Raw genomic sequence first — 22,642 nt, 5'->3', positions numbered from 1 at the left:
ACCCAACTGCACAGTGCAGGATGGCGGCATGGCAGGAGCCGGCTGGTCCCCGGCTGGGAACAGGCAAGTGCCGGGGGCTCCCCACAGCACCCTGCACTGGGACCCCCGCCACAGCCCCGCCACCAGCATCCTTCCGGGAAACATTTGTTGGACCTGGGATGGTGAGTTCTACCCCATGCCTAAATAGTAAAGCCAGCATTTAGTTCCTTCATCTCCACACAAAGTATCTCATTTCAATTTAATTTCACAGTTGTAATGGATTTTTCAAAAATATTCAAGAACATATTTACTTTCCAACATCTTATTTCCTTTCACATTTGAAAAAACTTTCTATCTAATCCCCCAAGTCATCCTACAGTCTGAATAATTTCAGGTTTTTAATCAATAGCTGTCAGACTTGTCAAATTACTTTAGGGACCACAAAGCAATTTTTAAACATTCATAAACCCTCGTAGAACAGTTAAGTGCACTGAATTTTAAAAGAAAGAGGAACTGAATAACACTGATCAAATAGGATTATATTCTGGCGAATTATAAATTAGTTTTTTATGAATCATCTCACAGCTACTTACCTAGTGTCAGGCTTCCACTGCTGTAGGAAGAAGTGACTGTTCACCTCCAGAGAAATAAGCCTTTTCTCTTTTGCTCCTGAGCCCCCCAAGCAGGAGCAGGGTGTAACACTTTTTTTTAAAAAAAAAAAATAATAATCCTTTTTAAAAGCAACGTTATCTAGCTAGCTACCTCAGGGTTCTCTCCATCATCCTGCTGCCTATGGCCAAGCTGCTGCTCCAAAGCTGTACAAATGCATCTTGACTCCTGGCATCATTCCCAACCCCATCTTTGCTTCCCAGTGTGCTTCTGGCATGTGAATCTGTCTGACACATCAGTCTAGAAATGAGGGTCGCCAAAAGTTCTCAATTCATTGGACATCTGTACCCAAACCACAGCTTGAACCCTTTATGGGGATGATTTTCCACGTTGCACTAAGTCAAACTATTAGATGAATGTGGGAGCCTGTGCTGCTGGTGCCTGTTCTGTGCTTGTTCTAGGAATAAAAAGAAATCGAGAACATCTGAAGTCAAACGTGTTTATCCAGAAATGACTTTATACACAGCAGTCCCACTTCATCATCACAGTGTCTTTCTTCAATTTGAGGGATGTGGCCTGCTCGAGGGGGAGGGGGTTAAAGGGAGCTTCATAGCTACACCAGGAATGTTGGAAGCCTTCCAGGAAAAAGTACAGCTCAGATCAAAGACGGGCTGAAGGATGATCAGAAGAAAGGAACTGGCCACATGCAGACTAACCAGTCCGAACCCTCTGCCCTCCTCCCTCCCGCTGAACTTACTCTTCCACTGTCTCAGCACCGCCCTCAGCATACCTGTGCTTCTCCTGTTCCCCTGTGAGGTTGCCTCCCCCTGCGGCAGCCCCCCCCCCCCCTGCACCGCACCGTTAGCAGAGCTGGGTGGGCACCAGCACGGAGCCTGCACGGAGCCTCAGGGGCCATGATGCCACACTGGAGAAGGAGCTGAACCCCGTCTGTGGCACTGGATGCACCATGACACTGGGGAAATCCCTGTTCCTTGGCTATTGAAGGCAGGACGGGGCAGGACAGTGCGTTTTCCCAAGGAAGAGCAGCTGACAGGAGGAATTACTGCTCAGGTAGGGGCGCGGGAGCCAGGCAGGGCTGGCAAAGCTATGCGAGGCGCATCCTGCCTCCGCCCAGCAGGGTGCTGGGTGATGCAGGAGTGCTGGGGACACACACTGCTGCAGCTTCACATCCAGTACAGACACAGCCATGAGCCAGGGCACAGGCCTCCAAAGTCCCTCTTTGGAATGATATATCTTATCCTCTGCCTTGTTCAGTACTGTTTGTCTCCATGCCCTTTGCCGGAGCTGCGGCACGCACAGATTTGCGCATGCAGTCAGTACGGTCAGTTCTGCAAGTTACCCTGCCTACCCTGCAGACCGCTACTGAGTGAGGTATTAAATACATTCCCTGGCTATCTGCGGCTGCTGCAGACATCCTTTGCCCGTGATGTGCAATTTTATCTGTAAAGCCTCTAAATACCAAACAACGACTAATTTTAACCTTTACACTGGTTTCTGGTTTCCCAAAGGACTCTGGCTGTTGCCATCTTAATCAGCGCAGCACTGACAGCCAGAGGAGAGCCCCACCTTACACAGTCCTGTGGCTGTGTGCTGACAACCCACAGCTGCTGTACGCTTTGCCCAGGCTCAAATGCCCCTGAGCAGGATATCCAGCAAATGGATTTTGATATCCAGCTGACCTAGTTTTGACAATGGTTCGATGTCTAAACCATCACTCTGGAAGCTGAACCTGTCCTGGCTTTGGGAAGCCTTGTTCCTAGAGCCCAGGTGGCCAACATCTGCCCCAAGTGCTGCCTCAGCCTTCAGCTGGGGTCTGGAAGTAATTAACACAAAGAGCTCAGAGCAGGAGATGGGAAAGCAGAGTGTATGAGCTGCTAGCTAGTCCAATTCACAAGGAAATGTGGGATTGTCCGATGAATTCACAGAGTTGCTTTTTTTGTAGAACAAATAGAAGATGCAAAAATCTTTCTCAGTGAGAAGATTTCAGCAAGTTTAAATGTTTTTAAGGCTTACTTTGTTTTTCTTAGTGAGGTACTTAGTAGGTTTTTCCAGCTAGACATCACAGACATCAAAAGTCTATTATTCTCATTCTGCTTTCACCATATTTAGCTTATTGCTGTTTGCCCAGTGAACTAGAAAACCAAACATACTTACGCACACTGTGCTAACATACAGAAGCTCATACAAACATACGTGCAATTATACGTATTGTACATTCTAGGCCAGAACAATATAGTCTCAAGTTCTAAATAAACAGTCAAGGACATAACAGGGCACTGAGCAGATCAGTTCAGCAAAAATGATGGAGATAACTCTTCCTTTCAACTTGAATAATTAACCCCCTGAATTACACTTGATAAGGATTCAAACATTTCATTACTTTGCATTAGTAATAATAATAAAATCAGAGTGGTTTTTGTCATGAGATACCCTGCCCAGGGACTTGTTAAAGAACATTTAATTACAGGGCTATTTCATTAAATGTAAAAATTAAACTAAAGACAAGAGGCTGTGATTGTAGAAAAAAAAAGAAATAGTGAAAAAGAGGCACTTACAGGCCAGCAAAGGAGGTAAATACCCTCAAAGAAGCACTGAAGAGCAATTTCTCCTCATATTCAGAGGACAAAACCCGACCGGGACGCCGCCGGCGCGGTGCCAGCAGCCGTGGTGCAGGCAGCACTGCCGCACCAGCCCGGGACCTGCGTGGGCTGGGAAGGGCTGGCCAGCACCCTGGGCACCCGCTGGCCATCGTGGCCACAGCCCCTGCGCTCCCAGCTCACCCTCGGCACGGCCATCCCAAGGCCACGCTGGTGCCCACGAGCTGTGCCATGCCATGCCGTGCTGTGCCGTGCCATGCCGTTCCAGCAGTCAGGAGCTCAGCCCTCTCCGCCCTGCAGCTACAACCAACGCGACGTTTAAAAGCTCAGACTTCAAGGGGCTGGGGGTATCTCAGGAAAGCTGGGCCCAGCTCAGTGGGTCTGAATAAACCAGTGTACTTGAAATGAGCAAAAGTTCCTCATCGTTTTGCATTTTTCTTTCACCTTTCACCTCTGGAGAGTTTCTCACACCAACAGCTGTCTTTTAGGTATGGATCTGCTCAGCGCGTAGCAGCGACGGGCTGTGACTGCTGTGCATGCTTGGCTGTAATTCAAATAACTAATTAATAAATAACATTAGTTACCACGGGGGCACTGCTAATACAAAAACTACTCAACTTAAAAATCATGAGACAGAGCAGCCTGGGTTCAGGCAGCTGCCGGCATCAGGTTGTGCTTTTCCTCCAGTAAGAGACGCATGGACTGGTCGTGCTGACAAAACCAGAGAGAAGCTGACTGAACAAAACACTATCAAGCAGGCAAGGGGGGGAAAGCTTATCAAATGGAGCTGAAACAACTACTTTGAACATGAATGTTATGTTGTCTATAGTGTTCTCGCTCAGCTGGGTGCATCTCCTTCCCTAGCAGGATAAGCCAGGGGCAGCTGGGGCAGGAGCACCCCAGGACCCGGGGGTCCCAGCTCCCCCCAGTCTGCCTGCCAGCACACTGCCCGCAGGCACAGGAAGGGTTGGGAGAGAGTTCAGCTGTTTGTTTTTCTGTATCCGTAGAAGCATTTCAGAAACTCCATCCGTGCCTGAGGGAGCTGTTTCATGGTCTGAACGGACTGGGAGCAGGGAATAACTCAGGAATCAGCCAAGGTGGTTCCGCTCCCACACGCAGAGGAGAGGGAGCAGGTCAGATCCTACCTCACTTCAGTCCCAAGGTGGGTGGAAAAGAAAAAATATCAAACCAAAAAGTTTAGATCTGTATGGATGCATTGGGTTTCTCTTAACCCAGGCTGTACCTTTTCTTTCCAGAACGTCTCCCTCACACCTGCCAATGCATTTTTTTTTTCCTGTTTAAAATAGTTGGTGCCGCTTCCAATTGTGTTTGCATTACTTCCAAAAGTGATAGTTTGTCTAATATGAAAAATAAAATCCATTCCGAATGAATGTTAACATTAATAATGGCCCCAAAATCATTTACTGTCACACTGGCATAGTGTTATTGCTAAATATACCCAACAGCCATTTAATCTCTACCTGCCAGCTCAAGCTGCCTCTCGGAGCCCAGCTGTGGGACTGGGACTAAATGGACTCCCCACCCAGCTGGGCTTCTGCGAACACTGGTGTTAATGGACAGAAACACCCTCTGCTTTCAAATCTGTAAGTGCTTTTCACAGCTGAGTAACTCCAGTCACCATCAGCCGGCTTACAGCTGTATCAGTAAATAAGACAGAAAAAACAGCCGTTTGCCTCCTAAAAGTTATCTGCTTGTCATCATCTTTAAAAGGATGCTCTGAATAGAGATCAACACATAAAGAGCACGAATACATAAAAATTGAGACACACTTTTTTAAACTCCACTGAAATGCTCAATGCTGCAGGGAGCTTTCTAGGCAGAAAAGTGGAGAAAATGCCATATAAAGTGTAAAAATATGTGGACAGTCCTGCTGCAGAGCGTGTTCTGGCACAGCACTTCCCAGAAACGTGAACATGGGGACGGGTCTTGGACATCAAAGACCACACAAGTTATCCTGTATTGCAGTTCATTCCTCTCATTAAAATAATAAATCTCGTTCAGGAATACAGTTCCATATAAATACCACGAGATGTGGCCTTAATACACTCAGCTTTATAATTAACACCGACTTTAGTGTCTATGAAGGCTAAGAGGTCTCTGGGGCTCTTGATAAGGGAATAAGTCTATTTAAGGCCCAGATTTACGGTGTATTACAGCTGTGTATCTAGCAGGGTCTCAGGGCTCCAGCAGTTTGGTTGGAAAGTGTGTGAAGGGATCCCGTCAGAGCGCAGAGGGCACGCACGATGCTCGTGTGATCGGTGAGGCTGCCAGGGCAGGGCAGACACCGCAGCATCATTTCCACCCAGCTACTGACTAAGCAGGAGGAAGAAGCAGAGATGGAAAATACCCTGAGGTTATAAGATGGTATTTAAAAAAAGAAGTTCCATTGAGAAACTACTGCTGGGATTTGATCTGCTGCCATTCCCATTGGCATTGCTGGGAAATCTCTTTATAAATAAAACATATTTTAAAGTAAAATGTCTTGCTTCTAGGTTTTCTGGTGCAACCTAGTGAAGAACACTGCATAGTATCTTTGTATGAAATAAAGCTCGATATCTAATAGGCCTTGGATCTGTGTTGCACTCATAGCAACAGAGACTGGTGCCCCAAGCAACAGGATCTGCACAAATATGTGAAATGAACAAAGCCACAGAGACCCACCGTCTCAAACTCAACCGCCACAGCCATCCCGTCACTCAGCTTTCGCCATCTGGGAAACAAGAGTAGAGTCTATAGCTGCCACCTTGAAGAGCTGTTAGGAGGACTTACACGAGAATAATTAGAAAATATTATATATGCGTTAGATGTTACTTTTCCAAGAGCATTTTCCTGTAAGCTGCTGGGAGGCCTGACTCACTTCAGGGCCTTTGGCAAGATGCTTCGCTGTCCTTTTGTTTACGTTTCTAGCCCAGTATCCCACAACAAGCTTCTCATCTATCCCACGCGGTGCCCTGCCTCCAGCAGCCGCTAACAGCTAATGTTTCAAAGGCAGGCAATCTTGTTAACAGAGAGAAAATATAGTTCCTGACCCTTGAAGGCAGGCAGGCAGAGCCCTGAAACTTTTGATTTATTCTTCCTGCTGATGTTGGTTGCTTAGCTACAAATATTCTCAATGCTCATAAAAGGCTCTCCCTTACTCCTCCTTACTGCTATGTTTTAAGTCCAGCCACAGTTTATTTTTCTTGAAACCTAGGTGATGAAATTTCATGTTGATGTTACATCTAAGACGTAGAATGCCCCGCTCCCTCTCCAGCGCTTGGTTAATTGCCATTAGCATTAACAGGAGCAGAGGGGGCTCCATTCCATGCAAAGGAGTCACCCTTCCAACACCAAAGATGGGCAACAGTGCCCAGCTATGAGGTAAGAGCACTCATAAAAAAGACAGCAGAAAGGAAAAAATAAAGAAGAACCAAGCCTGATGAACCAAACTGAACCTGGAGCTAAACCAGCCCTGCTGGCAGCTTGTTCCATGGACCCATCGGTGCCTCAAAGTCGGACGGGTGTGTGATGCAGTGCTCAGCACCTACTGACAGGTGATGCGCGTAGCCGGAGGGTGAGGGTAGAATGGGCCGGCTGGGATCAGCTGGTGCCAGTCTGCCAGGCCAAGGGCAAACACCAAACACATGACAGTGTCCCCTACAGATCTCCCTCTCCCCAGCCTCTCTGCATGTGTCGCATGTGGCTGCAGCCTTACAGCTCTGCCGCTCCCTCCTCTGCGGGGTTTCTTGTGGGGTTGCTGTCATGGGTAAGCGTCCGTTAAACCTGAACTCCGGCCACCCTCTCCATCTCCCACCCCTGCACTGCATTTATGCAAGGGACAGGAAGAGGCCACCAACAGGTGACATGAGTCAATAGGAAACAATGGTCTGGTCTCAGTCAGGGATAAATAGAATTACTGCAAAAACAATAACCTCGCAGAGCTACCTGTAGGAAAACAAAGCAGGCGGGTCTGGGTAGGAACACTGGGACAATCGCTAGCACCAGCTGTGGGACAGGGCAGGCAACAGAATTCAGAGGTGGGTTTTTTCCTGTCTGCTAAATTAAGAGAACAATGAGCAAAACCTCTTTGGTAGGAACGGGAAGCAGCTTCACAGGAACATGCAGCCCCAGCGCCCTGCCGTGCTCAGGAGCAGTGTGACGGGGCTGGGGGGCTGCAGGCAGGAATGGGGCTGGGGGGCTGCAGGCAGGAATGGGGCTGGGGGGCTGCAGGCAGGAATGGCAGGCTCTCCCATGCCACAAGTCAATCACAGAAAACACACACCCCCTGCTCCGGCTTCTCCACATTGACTGGGAAGATGTATGCTGCTGTGGGTTCACATTTGAAAAATGCTTCGAGATCCCTCACTAAACGCTTCTAACAGAGATGTCAGAATTATATCAAGTGTTAATAAAGTTGTTATGCTTCTGCTACATAATGACTCTGTATTTTAGAAGTCATGCATATACATACAGCTGCCTTTGTGTACAGACAAGTGAACACAATTTCCTACAGAAGGCCAGGGAATGCTATCTGGAGCTCAGGGAAGAGAACGTCAGCTGACTCAGAAACACCACCAGTTTTTATCGGCCACGTGCAGGAGCCAAGACCCATTTTTAACTCATCTTTGCTGTGGCTCAGCCCCCTTAAAGCACCTGGGAGTGCTTTAAAACCATTGCTGAGACATGCTGTGGCTGCTGTATAAACGTGGAAAGGAAGAAACAGAGCTTGAGGCAAAGTCCTTTTGATCCCCACGAGGCTCTTGCTGAAGCCCAAAGAGAAGCTCCTCTGCAGTTTGTTCTTTAAGCCTCCAGCAGACCAGCAGTACCCAGCTCCTCCCAGCCCAAACTGGAAGGCAGACCACTGTCATCCCAAACTTGCTGGATAGGAAGGCATGGACAAGTGCAGGGAACTGTCAGTGCTGTCACATTCTGATGACTGAAAGCTGGAGCAACTTGAACCGTAAAAAGCAGCTTTTGGGCTAACAGTGCTTCATGTCTGGTGAGCAGGTAACAGAGACAGAAGGGCTGGGTGTCAAGGGTCTCCTTATCAAACTCGCTTTTTAACTAACAACCTTGCAGCGATGCCAAGAGAGAACCAGAAAGCTCCCAGTCAGCACTGCACCGCAATCAGTGATTAATTTGTTGCACGATGCTTTGCTTGCTGTACATGACAGAGCTCATAAATTCTCATTTTTATTGATGTAGTCCTGGCCAAGGGGGCATGCTGGAAAAGGCTGGCTTGTGCCACAGGTGGCCTGGGCAACTACCTGGGATGGTCAGGGATGCGCAAGCAGCCTGAACCATTGATGCCATCTGACTGGAGATAACTCCAATTTGCCAAGGACACAGGCTCAGTATCCAACTACGTCCACGCGCACCGAGGCACAGCATGCGTACGGACTCACAGACAGACAGAGGTGTCCGTGTTCCCTCGGCGCAGCAGTTCTCTCCCAGCAGCTGACTGCAAGCTGCGGCACTGCAAAAGGGCTGCCAGGGCATTAGTGGAAGCACTCTTCATTCAGCCCTGTCACCTCACTCCTGAAAGAAACTAGAATTTCAGCAACAACACCCTCGGGACCTCTGCACCGCCAAGTCTGGGGCACTCTATGTAAAGAAACAGGGACCCTTGTTGGTACAGTTAAATACCTGCTCTGTACTTTGGCTGGGAGAGCCCTGGTCCCACACAGGAGGCATCTCTGACGGCTCTCTTGGCATGGTCTGTGCCATTGAACGCCCTCAGTGCTACTCATGCCCAGGACCACAAGCCCCACCAAGGACCACAGGCTCATCAGGCACTGACTACCCTCCTCACCATTTTATATGTTCTCTTCAGATCACTTTTCCCTAGATGCTGAGCACCTTTCCCAGACCCCAGGGAGAGAGTTTGCTAAACTGGACAGCTGCCCATTCTCTGAGTTGCAGGGAGGGAAAGAGTGATCTAAGAGCAAACGGCGCTAACAAGGGGACTGGAAGGTGTGAAATGCACTGTTGGGACAATAAGCATTGGGAAATGTCCTACACTGACGGTCAATCCTGCAGGGCAGTGATCATCCCCTGTACTTGACCCTGGTGAGGCCACACCTCGAACACTGTCCAGTTTTGGGCCCCCCACTACAAGACAGACATGGAGGTGCTGGAGCCTGTCCAGAGACGGGCAACAGAGCTGGGGAAGGGGCTGGAGAACAAATCTGATGTGGAGTGGCTGAGGGCACTGGGGGTTCAGCCTGGAGACCAGGAGGCTCAGGGGGGACCTTCTCGCTCCCTCCAGCTGCCTGAGAGGGGCTGCAGGCGAGGGGGGTCGGTCTCTGCTCCCAGGTAACAAGCGACAGGACAAGAGGAAACGGCCTCAAGTTGTGCCAGGGGAGGTTTAGGTTGGATATTAGGAACAATTTCTTCACTGAAAGAGCTGTCAAGCACTGGAACAGGCTGCCCAGGGAGGTGGTGGAGTCACCAGCCCTGGAGGTGTTTAAAAAACGTGCAGATGCGACACTTAGGGACGTGGTTTAGCGGTGGGCTTGGCAGTGCAGGGTTGACAGTTGGACTCAAATGATCTTAAAGGTCCTTTCCAACCTAAATGGTCCCGTGATTTTATTCCATGAGTGTCTGTGCTGGAGCCTTCTGCTCTCTCCTGTGGGACAGCACCAGCACGCACACCATGGTGTGCAACCCCTTCGAGAATGTTCCCGTCCAGTACATCAGTCAATCACCTTTCAGGATATGACAAACTGCTTAAGGGCTTTGTTAAAGCCTTTTAATCATTTTATCAGTCTAATTCTTGTTTTTATTGTCTTTGCTGTAAATCTACTGGCTGCAGCCCAGTCTGCATCCTGCTCTTTACTGGGAAATGGAGCGTGCGGGACTCTCCCATCACAGCAGGGCAGGGGCTGCCACCTCTCACTGCAACAGTCACAGCAAAACACAGAGCATCTCCAGTGCCACCAGCAAGGTCCTATCCAGCCTGCTGGCACTCACTGCCCCACTCACAGAACAGCCCCCAGCGGGGGCCTGTTACCCCTTCCCATTGATGGCTGCTGGTACTACCGCAGCAGGGGGGAGAATATGAGGAAAAAGAAATAGCGTCTGTTTAAAGAAAACCACAAAATTCTTACATGGTGAAGTGGTGGAAGAAGGAACCAGTGCTGGGGGAAGGAAGACCGTCTTGGAACACATGGATAAGCCTGTATATGCGAACATAGTCACTGACTGGAGTAACTGGCAGCTTAGGCCCAGCATTTAACACAACTCTAGCAGGCATCAGTGTTCAACAAGTCATAAAAACTGGGTCTTGAGCACCTAAAATTGGGACTGAACAAATCAGTGCCTTTATGTTTTGCTATCCCAGGTGATACAACTCCAAATTCTTTGAAAAGCTCTTCTCAACGCAAATGACAATTCTATCTTCTATTATTAAATCTGTCATCAAATTGCCAGTCTCTGAAACGGTGAAAGCCAAAGAGAAGCAAAAAGGGAGGTGTTTCTGTACAATACCCAGTGGAGCTGAGGGAGCTTTTTAAATAAGAAAAGGTGTTATTCCTGTCACTTTCAGCAGAAGGAAACTTAGAATTACTGAGTTGTTTCTCATCCCACTCACTATCTTCCCAGCTTCCCAAATATGCACCCTAGGGCCACTAAAGACTGGCAAGTTGCTGTGATAAACCACCAGCCAGGCACAGGGCTGCAGCTCAGACTGGGAACGAATGGAGCACCATGCAATGGGGTTCACTGGGGAAAACAGTGGCGTCTCCTGCTGAACTGAGGCTCCCCTCTGTCTACAGCGCTGCTTTTCCACCCGCTCTGTTCACATCTCCCTCTTCTAATATTGTCACTAACGAGGCCACAGGAGGCGGCTTTGCCTCACAAGAGTCTCTGTTACTTTTACAAACCCCATGGCAGCCCTCTTCTCCAGGGCACTGCAGTCATGCCCACGGACACCTCCCACTAATTGCTGTGTAGTGGGAAGAAGGATGGTGCCAGGAACCCAGGCACCACGTTGCAGAGTCACGCAGCGCAAACATGCTGCAAGGCCATGTGTTCTGCCAGCTGGGAGTCTCCAAAGATCATCCAGACCCAACCCTGCTTCATCTGTGCTGCTTAAAGGAAAATGATCAAAATGATGCTTGGGAATCTAAAGGAAGCAAGAAGTCACATCAGTTTACCTCTGAACATTAACATGACTATTAATTACCAATTGCTACATCAAACTATGATTTAATGAAAACAAATATAGACGCAGCCTTGACCTTTTCTCCATTACTGCACACTGCTTTCCCTACGCCCTTCCTACACACCATGATCCCTGACACTGCCTGGGGCAGGTGCTCTGTGCCACTGCTGGGGCACCTCATCGGCTGTCTCCAGCTCACAAGTATGAATGAGGCTCGTCTTAATACAAGAATTCATGGCTTTCATTATATTCAGGTGTTCCTAGTTGTACATATCATTATAAATATGCTTCGTTTTCAAATTGTGATTATTATTTGCTGCATTTATTGAATGGTGAATGTCTAAGGGATTCTGCCGCTGCTTAAGACACTGCAAGCAATACCAGTCACCCTCTTGCTTCTGGGGAAAAGAGACGGGAGGGAGGAAGTGTGTCTGAAGCCTAACAAGGACGCAAGAGTTTGCCAGACTTTAATTTGAAATACTTTCTTTCTTTTCAACAATATCCTTTTCCGCTGGGCTCTGAAAAGAGCAGAGCTGGACAATTGTACGGGAAGCTGGGAGAGACTAACAATAGAGGAGGAGTGGAGAGGGGAGTGAAACCAGCCTATCTCCTTTTACTCAAAATGAAACGTGAAAAGAAACAAATTGCATAAAGGATGACTAACATGACTAACAAAGACAGCTTTAAAAATCGTTTCAGGGTTAGTCTTTTCAGGTTCACAGCAGGGACATCAAGAAAGGACATTCAGTTTCCTACATTACATAAGTTTTAGTACATCTCCCTTTAAAGTTAGCTCTGCTGTACTCTTACCACGTACACAGCCGCCTACACATACCCGGGACCGCTTGCAAACACACCCTACCCCAGCCCGTGGCCAATTCTTTTTTTTACAATCATACAGATCTTTTACAATTGCTTTGAAAAATCTATTAATTCTGTATGTAGCGCCGTGGCCACTCCACACACACCGCTGCCCGAGGATGCAAGGGAGTTGCCTGCCCGTACACCATGCTCCCAAATTACCAGATTCCTTTTGCAAAGAGTATCAGGGCCCAGAGTAACCACCTTTCAAGCAAACCCTTTTACCGTTTGATTCCCGCATCTGCCTTTCTCTCCCCACGAACGTCTAGAAAAAGCACTGAATGCTCCTTTTCTTGGCGGATGATTGAATACAGAGGTTGGCAAGAGGCGCAGCTGCCTCGACCCCCACAGGCTGATTTCACAGGAAACAGCACAAACATCTGCACCATTGAACCGACTGACAGACCTCGGGAGATCTCTGTTCAGAGCAATCCAGCATTTGAAAATCCAACACATTGCAAGATGCTGCAGCCCCAGCAGTCCCTACCAGCTGAAACAACGTGCTGGAAAGTCTCTTTTCTCCATATCTGCTCCCTGGCCCTTTTTACAATGCAGTATATGAAATCAAAAGATTTTAAACGTCCAGGTTTTCAAACCTGGATCATCCACGTCCAGAGCAAGCTCACAAAGGTGCAGGAAACACGTTGGCATTGCAGCTCCATTGTAATTTGGCAAATCCTAGCGAAGCACTGAGAAGAAAGGTAAGTGGAAAACTACCAGGCACTTACCCAAGCCTCCACGGGACAGAAAAATAAGATCAGGATAGAAAAACAATTTTGAGGTCCCCAGGAAAGTCAGCTCCTCCGAGGGCAGTGCGAGCCCATCTCCTGCGCTGCCCTCCCTTGGCCGGCTGGTCGCCTCTGCTTGGCTTGGGTGATGGAGCTGGCGCTTACACTGCTCGCAGGCTCCCGGACCGCCAGACTTCCTCCGCAGCTGATAGTGGGGTTATTAAAGTAAACCGACTATTGCCCTTTGTGAAGGGAGGTGGGGGGCAGGGAAGCTCAGCCCCTTCCCTTCCTTTGTAATTCAAACCCTTCCTGGAGGCTCGCTGCTGTGGAGGAGAGGCATCTGCTCCCAGCCCCTTCCCTGCTGCCTGGGAGCTCACACAGGTGCTGGCTGCCATCCAGCTACAGAAACTGCACTGCACTCCAAGTTTACATGACAAAGCAGCTCGTTCCTAATTAAACTTCATCTAGCATTTTTCTTTCTCATCCATAATTAGCGCACTACAGCAAACATACAGGTAAGAAGCGAGTTGCCCATACACACAGGCTCCTCTCTCTGCGCTGCCGATTAATTTTAAGATTTCTACTTCATTTATTCAGTAACAGGCTCCCATTGCTTCCAGAACGTCACGGATTCACCATCCCTACTGGGGACACTGAGCCAGCTGACAATGCCGAAGACTGGACACTGCTGGGCAAATGCTGGTCCCACTAGAGGAGTGCATGTTCCCAAACCCTCCCCGGGACACGCGGCCCCTGAAGCCCGTCACGGCAATGTCAGCAGGCGTTCATAGGCAGCTGCATCAGGACCGGGCAGCTCTGATCTTTATTGCTTCCTGAAAGCAGTTAATTTTTAAAGCTGAAACTACAAATGCTGTCAGTTTAGCTTGCAGCCTCCTCCTATTGGTATTTACAATTCACATTTTAAATTGTAGAAAAACGTCCAGGTGTACAGGAATATGTCCACAATCCAGGCGTATAGGAATTAATATACATTCTCCTCAAATCCTCTTGAAACCCAAACTTTCATTATTAGCCCTACCCAATGTGATAATAAACTCTAGCCCCTGACAGCCACATATGTATCTCATCTCCACTGTATTTTAATATTACAATACTCCACCAGTGACCTGGTAAGCAGCCTCAGTCCAACAGATTTTATTTCACCCTGTCAATGAGAAAATTCTGGCACATTACAGAAATAAAAGAAAAAAAAAACCCACCCTGAATAATTTGTTCCAAGTTCCCACAACTCTCTGTGCCTTCCCCCTTCCCCAAAACACATCCTCCTTGAGGCAGTGGTTTTTGCTCATCTTTGACAGCAAATGTTTAGATTTGCTGCTCTGGTGATGACCGCAAACAGTGAGGATGGTCAGAATATCTATTTCAGCTGTTTGTACCATTCCCTGAGTTAATGTGAAAGGGAACAGAACACATCTGCCAGGAACCAGGGCTCACTGTGCTTCAGGAAAGCACTGAGCAAGGGACCTGCTACTTTTTCTGGGCGTGTTTTTATCGAGAGAAGTAAACAGAAGGGCGAACTGCATGGATGTTTTCTATTACATCTCTGTTCGGTGTCCCAACCTTATGCTAACAGCTTGCCTGCGACTTGTGAATAATCGTAACATGTATTTCACTATCACTCCAATGCAAACAAGCATCTTTCTAATCTCCCAAGAGCAATTTGCACAGCTGGCTCTCAGGATGCGCAGGGATGCACTCCTTTCGGTCTGGATCACTTTTCACCTGAACTCGGTTGTTCTTGCACCAGAAATCATGCTACCCAAAACTGAGGGATAAGAATGAAACAGTTTTTGCAGTACCCATGATGAAGCATGTGTTTGGTGTCTGCAGGCCAAATCCCACTTTCACTGAAGTCCAGTAGCTATGTTCTTACTGATTCAGTAAGAGCAGGGTTCGAGTATGAAGCAGCCCTCACAGGCTCACTGCAAGCCTCCCATTCCCTGGGATCCCTTCCTTGCTCACACCAATTCTGGTTTGGCTGTGCTATCAAACCATCAGACAGGCACGTCAGAACTCAACTTATGGCCTTAGGGTACTACTAGTAGGTAAATATTAAATGACACAATTAAAACATGGACAATCTAAGATAAGGCTGGTAAAAAAGAGCAGCTAAGCAAGCAAACAAAAGCCCACCCAAATATGTGTGTCTGTATTGTTATAAGACACAAGGAGATTGCTTTTCTTTTATATTAACACTGTTTCGAACTAATTCCACTCATTTATTCTCTATATACATGGGGATATTAAAATAAGAACTGACCCAGCACCAAATATTCCCTATTTTAGGAATTATTCCCAGCTGCCAGTAACACAGAAGGTCCATGAGAGCCTGGGAGAATGTATCCATATGCACGCTTATCTCTTCATTTCAGACCATTCATCATTCCTTGCCTGGAAGCAACAGTTAATTTACAATAACTCAATGTCAAGATGGCAGTTTAAAAACCTCTTGAGGATTGCCCTAGGAGAAGATTTTGTCCCAGCTCTCTGTAGCCACTGTAGATTCAGCTGAGCCTCTTTTGAAGTCACTTAGTTTCAGAGCATGATAGAAATAAAGAAAGAGAGAAGACCTGCTAGGCTGTAGCACATCCAAAACCAAGGAAGGATCATCTCTCCAGCACGTTCTTTTGGGATTTCAGTAGTCACAGAAATCAGAGACAAAGGAAGAAGAACCTGCATGCAATGCAGATTATTTGCTATGGTTATTGTTTTGTCCAGACACAGACTGAAGCAACGATGACTCTTGCATGGCATGGGAAACACTTCCAGCTTAGAGTGGAGGAGAGGGCACCCCTGGGCTAACATCAACAGGCTGGACCTTTCTGAAAAGGCCATGTCACAACCAGACCTGCCCCCAGACCTTCCAAAGAGCAATCCAGATAAAATCCACAGGAAGGTCCCTCTGAGCAGAGCTCCCTACGGACTGAGTCTCAATATCCCGTTCTCCCCTTATCTCTCTCTTGTATTTGTTTGGACTCAGCTTTACCTTTTCATTTGAAGGACTCTGCTTACCACATTTTACTAGCATTGATGGCCCTTGCCTTTTATCAAGGACAATCTGCATCTAATATTTTGGAAAGCAATTATTTAAAAGTCTTCAGGTAGTGCCGCATACAATGGATGACATGCCATCTATGTAAATTGGAAGGTGTCTAAAGAGGGTGTTTACAAGCAGAACACTGCCTGCTCGAAGTCTGCCTCGGCTGCAGATAACAAGGCTGAGACAATGACAGATTTCCTTCCCCTCGCAGCCAAGAGCAGTTCCCTCTGATTGGCTTCACCGTGTTTATCCAGGATGCTGGTAGAGAGCAGGCACCAAATATGCAATTAATTGGCAGTTTGCAAGAGCATATTGCCTAAAGATAAACAGAGTGGGTGATCGTGTCGTATGTAAAATGGCTGAGTGCTGCAGTTGTAGTGTTGACCCAGTTTAAAAACAAAAAAAAAAAGTGGTTTTTTTTGTTCTCTTGGAAAATAATTGTATTCAAAAGAATACTTTTTTGCAACGTCCCTCTGGCCTTTGAATATTTTGTGTATGTAAGCCATTCCACGTTCTTCCTTAATCTGGAAGTACTTAGTAAATTAAGAATTTGCTGAAAACTTTTACTGCTGACATCAGTGGAGCATTTCACCAATTTCACTGTGCAGGAGCAGACCAGTACATTGCGACACGGTGTTAGTGGCCTTTCCTCTTCACAGCGGGTGTTTTGCAAGCCAGAAGAGACAAGACCACTGGACATGAGTCTAACTGGCCATCAGGTGACATGAAAAGGAACAAAACTCACCAGGACAGACACAGGCGAGTGAAGGAGATCAGGTCTAGAAGACCCAGAGAGGAGAAATGGTTATCCAGGGACAACTTGGAGCAGGGGCAGGGGAATGACCAAAGCTTGGGAAACGGAGAGTGCTGTCAGCGGAAGGGACAGGCCACAGTCTCTAAATATAGGCACTGTCAGACAAAAAGGCCCAAAGATGACATAAAACCCAGAGTCAGGTAAGGAAATAAAGGAAATTATAAGGGAGAAGATTGAATGCTACCTAGGAGCTCAGGATACACACTGTGGAAAATTTGTTGAGGCTGGAAAGGGCAGGGGAAAGGCAGCTTGGATGTGATGCTAGGCAAGTTGGGTGGCTTGAGAGGCTTCAGAAGGGGTACCTATGACATGATCAGAGCAGCAGCACAAACTTGTGGATCAAATGCAAGACACAAATGCTAAACAGAAAAGGTCTCTCTTTTAGGAGAGAGCATACATTAGAAGACAAGAACCTGCTGCAGACTTTCAGACTCAGTGTTCTGCAGGGCAAGAGAAGCCCACGCAGCTACCACGCAGAGCAGTCACAGGCAGTGAAGATCAATGACTTCACAGGACAAAGGGTACACGTCTCTCTCCTTTTTTTACATTTAGTGCTATAAAACTGAAGACTCAAGCATGTGACAAACCTCTCGCTTCATTTTACTGAGACCACACTGACATTACCAGCACTGTTCAGACTGAGCAAGGAAACAAGTCATGACCTGGCAACTTTTTTGCAAGGGACAATGCACAGAGATTGTATCTGGCCTGACCAACGTGACGATTTCAAAAATGCCTTTACAGGAATTACTGATCCCATGGAGAGATTTTTACAGCATGCTTTGACTTGCTGTTTTGCTTGATACTTTCACTTTGCCCTCAGCCTAGGCTGTGAACTGAGAGCAAACAGCTTCATGTTCACTTTGCACTCCACAAACTATGTTCTTCCTTCTAAGGTGATTCCAGACAAATTCTTCATGCAGGGCTCAGTCCAACTTCCCTCTGAATTCTCCTGAAGGCCAGGCCTTCACCATGTGCCATGGAGCTCAGTGTTCCAGAAGCATGGCAAAAATCCAGCAGCGTTTAAAAAGATCTTTTCCTTTTAGATCAAAGTTTCTGGGTTTGGGTATCTAAAATTATCTAGCAGAGTAAGTGGCATTTTATTCAGAGATGCAGAACATCCACTGATTTTAATGGATTCAGCATTCCAGAAAAGTAGGCCATTATTTATGTACCTACATAAGCATTTGCAAGCCTAACTTGAAGGAGCCAAGTTTGTAAACGATGACCTTATGTTTCAAAAATCATGAGACAACTCTGCACGCATCAGTCTGTTATTCCCTTTATTTCTGTCAGCAAGTCCCATTTGAGAGGCAGATTTAAGCTGTAAAATGTGCCTTTAAAGTTTCTTGCAATAAGGTCTCCTCTATCTAGCAGAACACTTAGGCACAGGCTTAATGCCTTCCCGAAGAGAAGCACTTCAGCGAATCAAGGCTAATGGCTTGCTCGTACCCCTTCGCTTGCGACGGGGAATGAAACTGTGCCCCCCCCCCCCCCCCCCCCCCCGAAAATTCCTCCTCCTGATGGAAATGGCTCAGCAGCCTTGAAGACTTTTTCTGCCTCATCACTTTACCCTAGGAACATACTTTAACATTGTACAGAACCGTACAGGGTTCTCCGCAGCACAGCAAGCCAGACGACATGGGAAAACTGCCTCCCGCCCTGCAGCCCGTGGCGGGCAGCCCCCCCGGGGTGGAGGTGGAGGCAGGGAAGGAAGGGCAGCCAGGAGCAGCGAGGCACTGAGCCAGAGGTGTCCTGGTGAGGGCAGCTGTCAAGCGACGAGGCAGGATCCTCTTGCTAATGCACACCAGAGGAACTCCTCAACCTGCTATTTATCTTGCAACTTATCTATTTTAATCTCGCGCAACTGAATGACTATCAACGGACTGCCATTTGGCTGCTTAAGGAAATAGCTGTATAATTTAGCTCTGATTGTTTAAAGCACTTGGCAGGAAACAATAGATAAAAACTGACAGGACTTTCACAGTTAACAATACAAACTAATGAAGTGAAATACCGCTCAGAAAAATATTGTGATGGGTATCCACAGATTCAAATGAAGGAAAAGAAGCGGCGGGGTAGATTCTGCAGTGCAGTCCCTCAGTCTTGACTTTGAAGAAAAGTCATCAGGTCTTCCTTCTCTCTCTGCTCTTCTGGCACACTGGTTTGGTTACACAGCACTGTATGCAAGTTTGTAAAATCACACTAGTTTAAGAAGTTCCCAGAGAGGAACCACAAATGAGCTTAGCTCAGATCTCCCACACTTTCACATTCCCTCAGCTCTTACCAGCAGCAGTTCCCCTGTGGAATGACACAGACCACTGAGGGGAAGCAATGGGGGAAACCCTGAGCTCGGACAAATGCACCAGCAGCACCGAGCCTCCAGCGTGAGCATTTGCATGCAGGTGTGTCACAGCGACGTGCCACACAAACCCGGCACGCAGCCAGCAGAGGCGTGGGGGACTCTGACTGTCCAGCTCACTCCTAAAGGCAATTGCTGGATATTGAACTTTTGTAGAAAGAGTTACTGCCGCTGCAGCCGGCTACAGGCACTTTTTATTTTCCTTTATCTTACAAACTGCAGCTCAGAGTCTGAATTATTCAAAGCAGACTCCACTGACAGCTTCTGGAAGCAGAGGGGCATACAGACACACAGATGGTGGCTGTAGTGTTTTCCCCTGCGCATGGTGTATCCCAATTCCCAAGTGTGTTTAACCGGACAATTAGTGCAATTTGTTAAGCGGGCAGAAGGCAGTGAGGTGGAGCGCACCGTGCTGTGCACACAGAGGGTGTTGGTACAGAGCTCCACTCATCTTTGTGTTGTCAGAACAGAGGATGCTGCAGACAGGCAGCAGCCAGCCTGCCCTGGCCAGTACAGTTTACATGATATACTGGTTTGATTATCTGTGGTCTCACCCACTGGCTCAGTTAAAATGACATTGGCGGCCCCAAAAAACTAATGATCAAAAGCACCACTGGGGAGGATTTCCCTGTTGTGTATCTTACTGTAGGCATGGTCTGGGTGTGCTGCAAGAAGGTTCTGTGCACAGAAGCAGGATCAATAACTTGCTGATATATACAGCTGACTGCGATACAGTCCTTGGTAATCCCTAACAGACAGCAATATTCCTGGCTGTCTGGCCACCCTCCATGCTATCGGCCTCCTTTCTGCCTTGACCACAACGAGGAGAGATGTAAGGGTGCAGCTTTCCCCAAAAAATCATGTGCAAACAGAGCATCTGGACTTTGAGGGAAGTCAAACACTATTAAACACTAATTCTGTTTCCATGGTGAAGGACTTCAAAGTTTCACTTACCCTAGGAAGAATGGGAAGTTTTCATTTTCTGGCCCCAGGTAAAAGTGTAAGGAAAATTACATCTGGTTGGGATTGGAGATAATTTACTTGTAGAAAACAAAAACAAAAACAAACAAACAAACAAAAAAAACCAAACAAAAAAAAAAAAGTAGGCAAGAAAGTGGTGCAGATATAGCAGAGTACTGCTTGAGTAAACCCCGTGTAATGCACCCTGGCCAAATTTTGTTATTACCTGTCCAACTTTTTCATATAACTCAATAAAGAACACCCTGACCTACGGTGGGGAATGCGCTCCAGCAGCTCTGAGGAAACAAACAGGCAAATCCCTTGAAAGGCATGAGAATGAGAATCGTGCCTGTGCGGAGAGCTAGCATAAGCCCCGTGCAGGGCTCAAAGCCCACTTAAACCCACTGCTGACTCCTTCATCCCATCCCCTCACTCCCACCGGGCAGACTCACCAGATCTGTGACTACACACAAGCCCTCTGCACTGGAGGGAATTTATCTGCTCTAAAAAACCTAGAGAGGGAACATTTTTAAAAGCATCTGTATCTGCTCCTAGCAGCCCTTTCCAGCATCAAGGCACTGCATTCCTCAATACGGCAAGCTGAAGCTGTTCAAGTGAACATGAGACTCCATGCCAGACTCCGTATTTCTAATGGGAGCTGACACTGCCAGCACTGAAAATCAGATGGGATGAAGTCCTCAGACAAGGAGACTAATTAAAAAACGTAACTGGCACTGGCAAATAGCTTAAAAGATTTTAAAACCCAAAACCTAAACCCATCCTCATACAAAAAATAGAACACAAAAAGAATATTTATTTCTATACGAGTCAGTTAATTTAAAAAGAAGGAAATACCCTAAAGCTCACATGGATCTTTCACATGCATCCCCATACCTGAAAGTCAAGGCACTGTTTTCAAATTCTACTTGAAAATTTGAAGTTTACAGATGTTTCTGAAGTCATTAAACTAGAACTTCACAGGAAAAGGCAAATGGGGGCAAGTGGATCGGATCAAACACCATTTTCTAAATAGTAAGAGGCAAGAGCCCTGCTGCCTGGAGCACTGGCAGCCATGGGAAGGATCCCATGAACTCCTTCTTTGAAGCAGCTGCCCCTCTCCCCTGCCCAGGCTGCTGCACCCCAGGCACAACAGGCTCCGGAGCTGTGTCCTCACTCCCTAGCTCCAGCCTCCAAAGAAGTGTCTCACCTCTGCCGCAGGGGCAGGTGCGGCTGGCGGCTGCACAGCCTGGCCCCGCAGGAGGACCCCACTACTTCAGCACTGGCTGCATTGTATGAATGTTCTCACCAGGGGACGTCACCAGTATTGTCTTTCAGCGTATTGTTCTATCCGGGTTAAATATAACTTATGTAACGTTCACAGAAGAAAACTATTCTTTATGTGAGAAAATGCATCGCAGCCTTTTAGTTTGACACTTGTTACCATACCACTGCAAAGACGAAAGAGACAATAATAATAGTAACCAAAAGTTTAAAAATATCTCTATGCATATTTCACTATGCCATAGAGATTAGGATGCTTACCTCTAAGACTGGGTGAAAAAAGGTCCTAAAAACCTGGTTTTGCTACTTTAATTGATAATATAGGAGGCTTTTTCTGTCTATACCTATCCAATGAACTCACTTAAAGACATTTTTCAACCTTTTCCTTACACAAAAAGGGGAAAAATAGAAGGAAGGAGAGAAATAGAACCATGGCTTTTGACTAGTGAAAACTCAAAGCATGTCAAAGCTACAAAATACAATTTTATGAAGATGAGGGATGTTGGTAGCATTGACGTGAATCAGGGTATGTTCTGGAAAGCTGAGGAGCTGCTACAGCAGGTACATCACACACAGCCTCTCCAGCCCACCCCCTACCTGCCTGTATGAACTCCAGCATCCACACGCAATCCCTTCCAGTCTCAGCCGGCGCTGCCCCGTCACCCGTTCGGAGCACGGGCACGCTGCGGCTGTGCGAGCGATACTGTCCTGTTGCTCCAGCCAAGACTAATATTGCAGGAGAGCAAGTCTCTGAAACAAAGTGTTTGAAGACTGCAAACAACCTGGATGTTCAGTCTGGCACATCACAGCTTGCGGCAGTCCACAAAGACCTCCATGTCTATTGTGACTATGATTAATCTCTTGGATACATCCCCAAAAGCAAAGTTTCAAAGGCCCCTGGCTGCATTCAAGCCGTGACAGTCCTCCTGGGTCACTGGGGTATTAATGCTTCAAACCTGACACTCCTGAAGTCAATGACAAAGCTGCCATTGACTTGAAGGGTAGAGGAACAGACTGCGAGAGGCACGGACGTAGCTTCAGTTTTCTGGCTGAATTGCGCTGTCAGCTGCTTTGCTGTCATGAAGGGGGACCGTCCATCACCCTGGGAATACCACAGGCTGTTTACTGGGAAGGAGCTCAGCAGCTGGGAGGGATCAGGGGCACTTGAGTTTCTACACTGATGCGCAGAAGCAGTAGTAACAGGC

General features: G+C 47.3%; 1 protein-coding gene across 7 annotated transcripts in view; it reads right to left on the bottom strand.

Annotated features, from left to right (window-relative positions):
- Positions 1-22,642, bottom strand: part of LOC121093449 (DAB2 interacting protein) — a 210,557-nt gene that overhangs the window by 73,755 nt on the left and 114,160 nt on the right. Inside the window, exon 1 of one of the 7 annotated variants that reach the window (XM_040605749.1) lies at positions 12,960-13,152. The exons of the other annotated variants lie outside the window; for them this stretch is intronic. The gene's annotated coding sequence lies outside the window, so the exon portion shown is untranslated. Of the gene's footprint in view, positions 1-12,959; positions 13,153-22,642 lie in introns of those variants that run through there. 7 annotated transcript variants of the gene reach the window in all.

Source organism: Falco naumanni, chromosome 9 (assembly GCF_017639655.2).
Source record: "Falco naumanni isolate bFalNau1 chromosome 9, bFalNau1.pat, whole genome shotgun sequence".
NCBI lineage: Eukaryota > Metazoa > Chordata > Aves > Falconiformes > Falconidae > Falco > Falco naumanni.
This window is presented reverse-complemented; position numbering and strand designations above follow the sequence as displayed.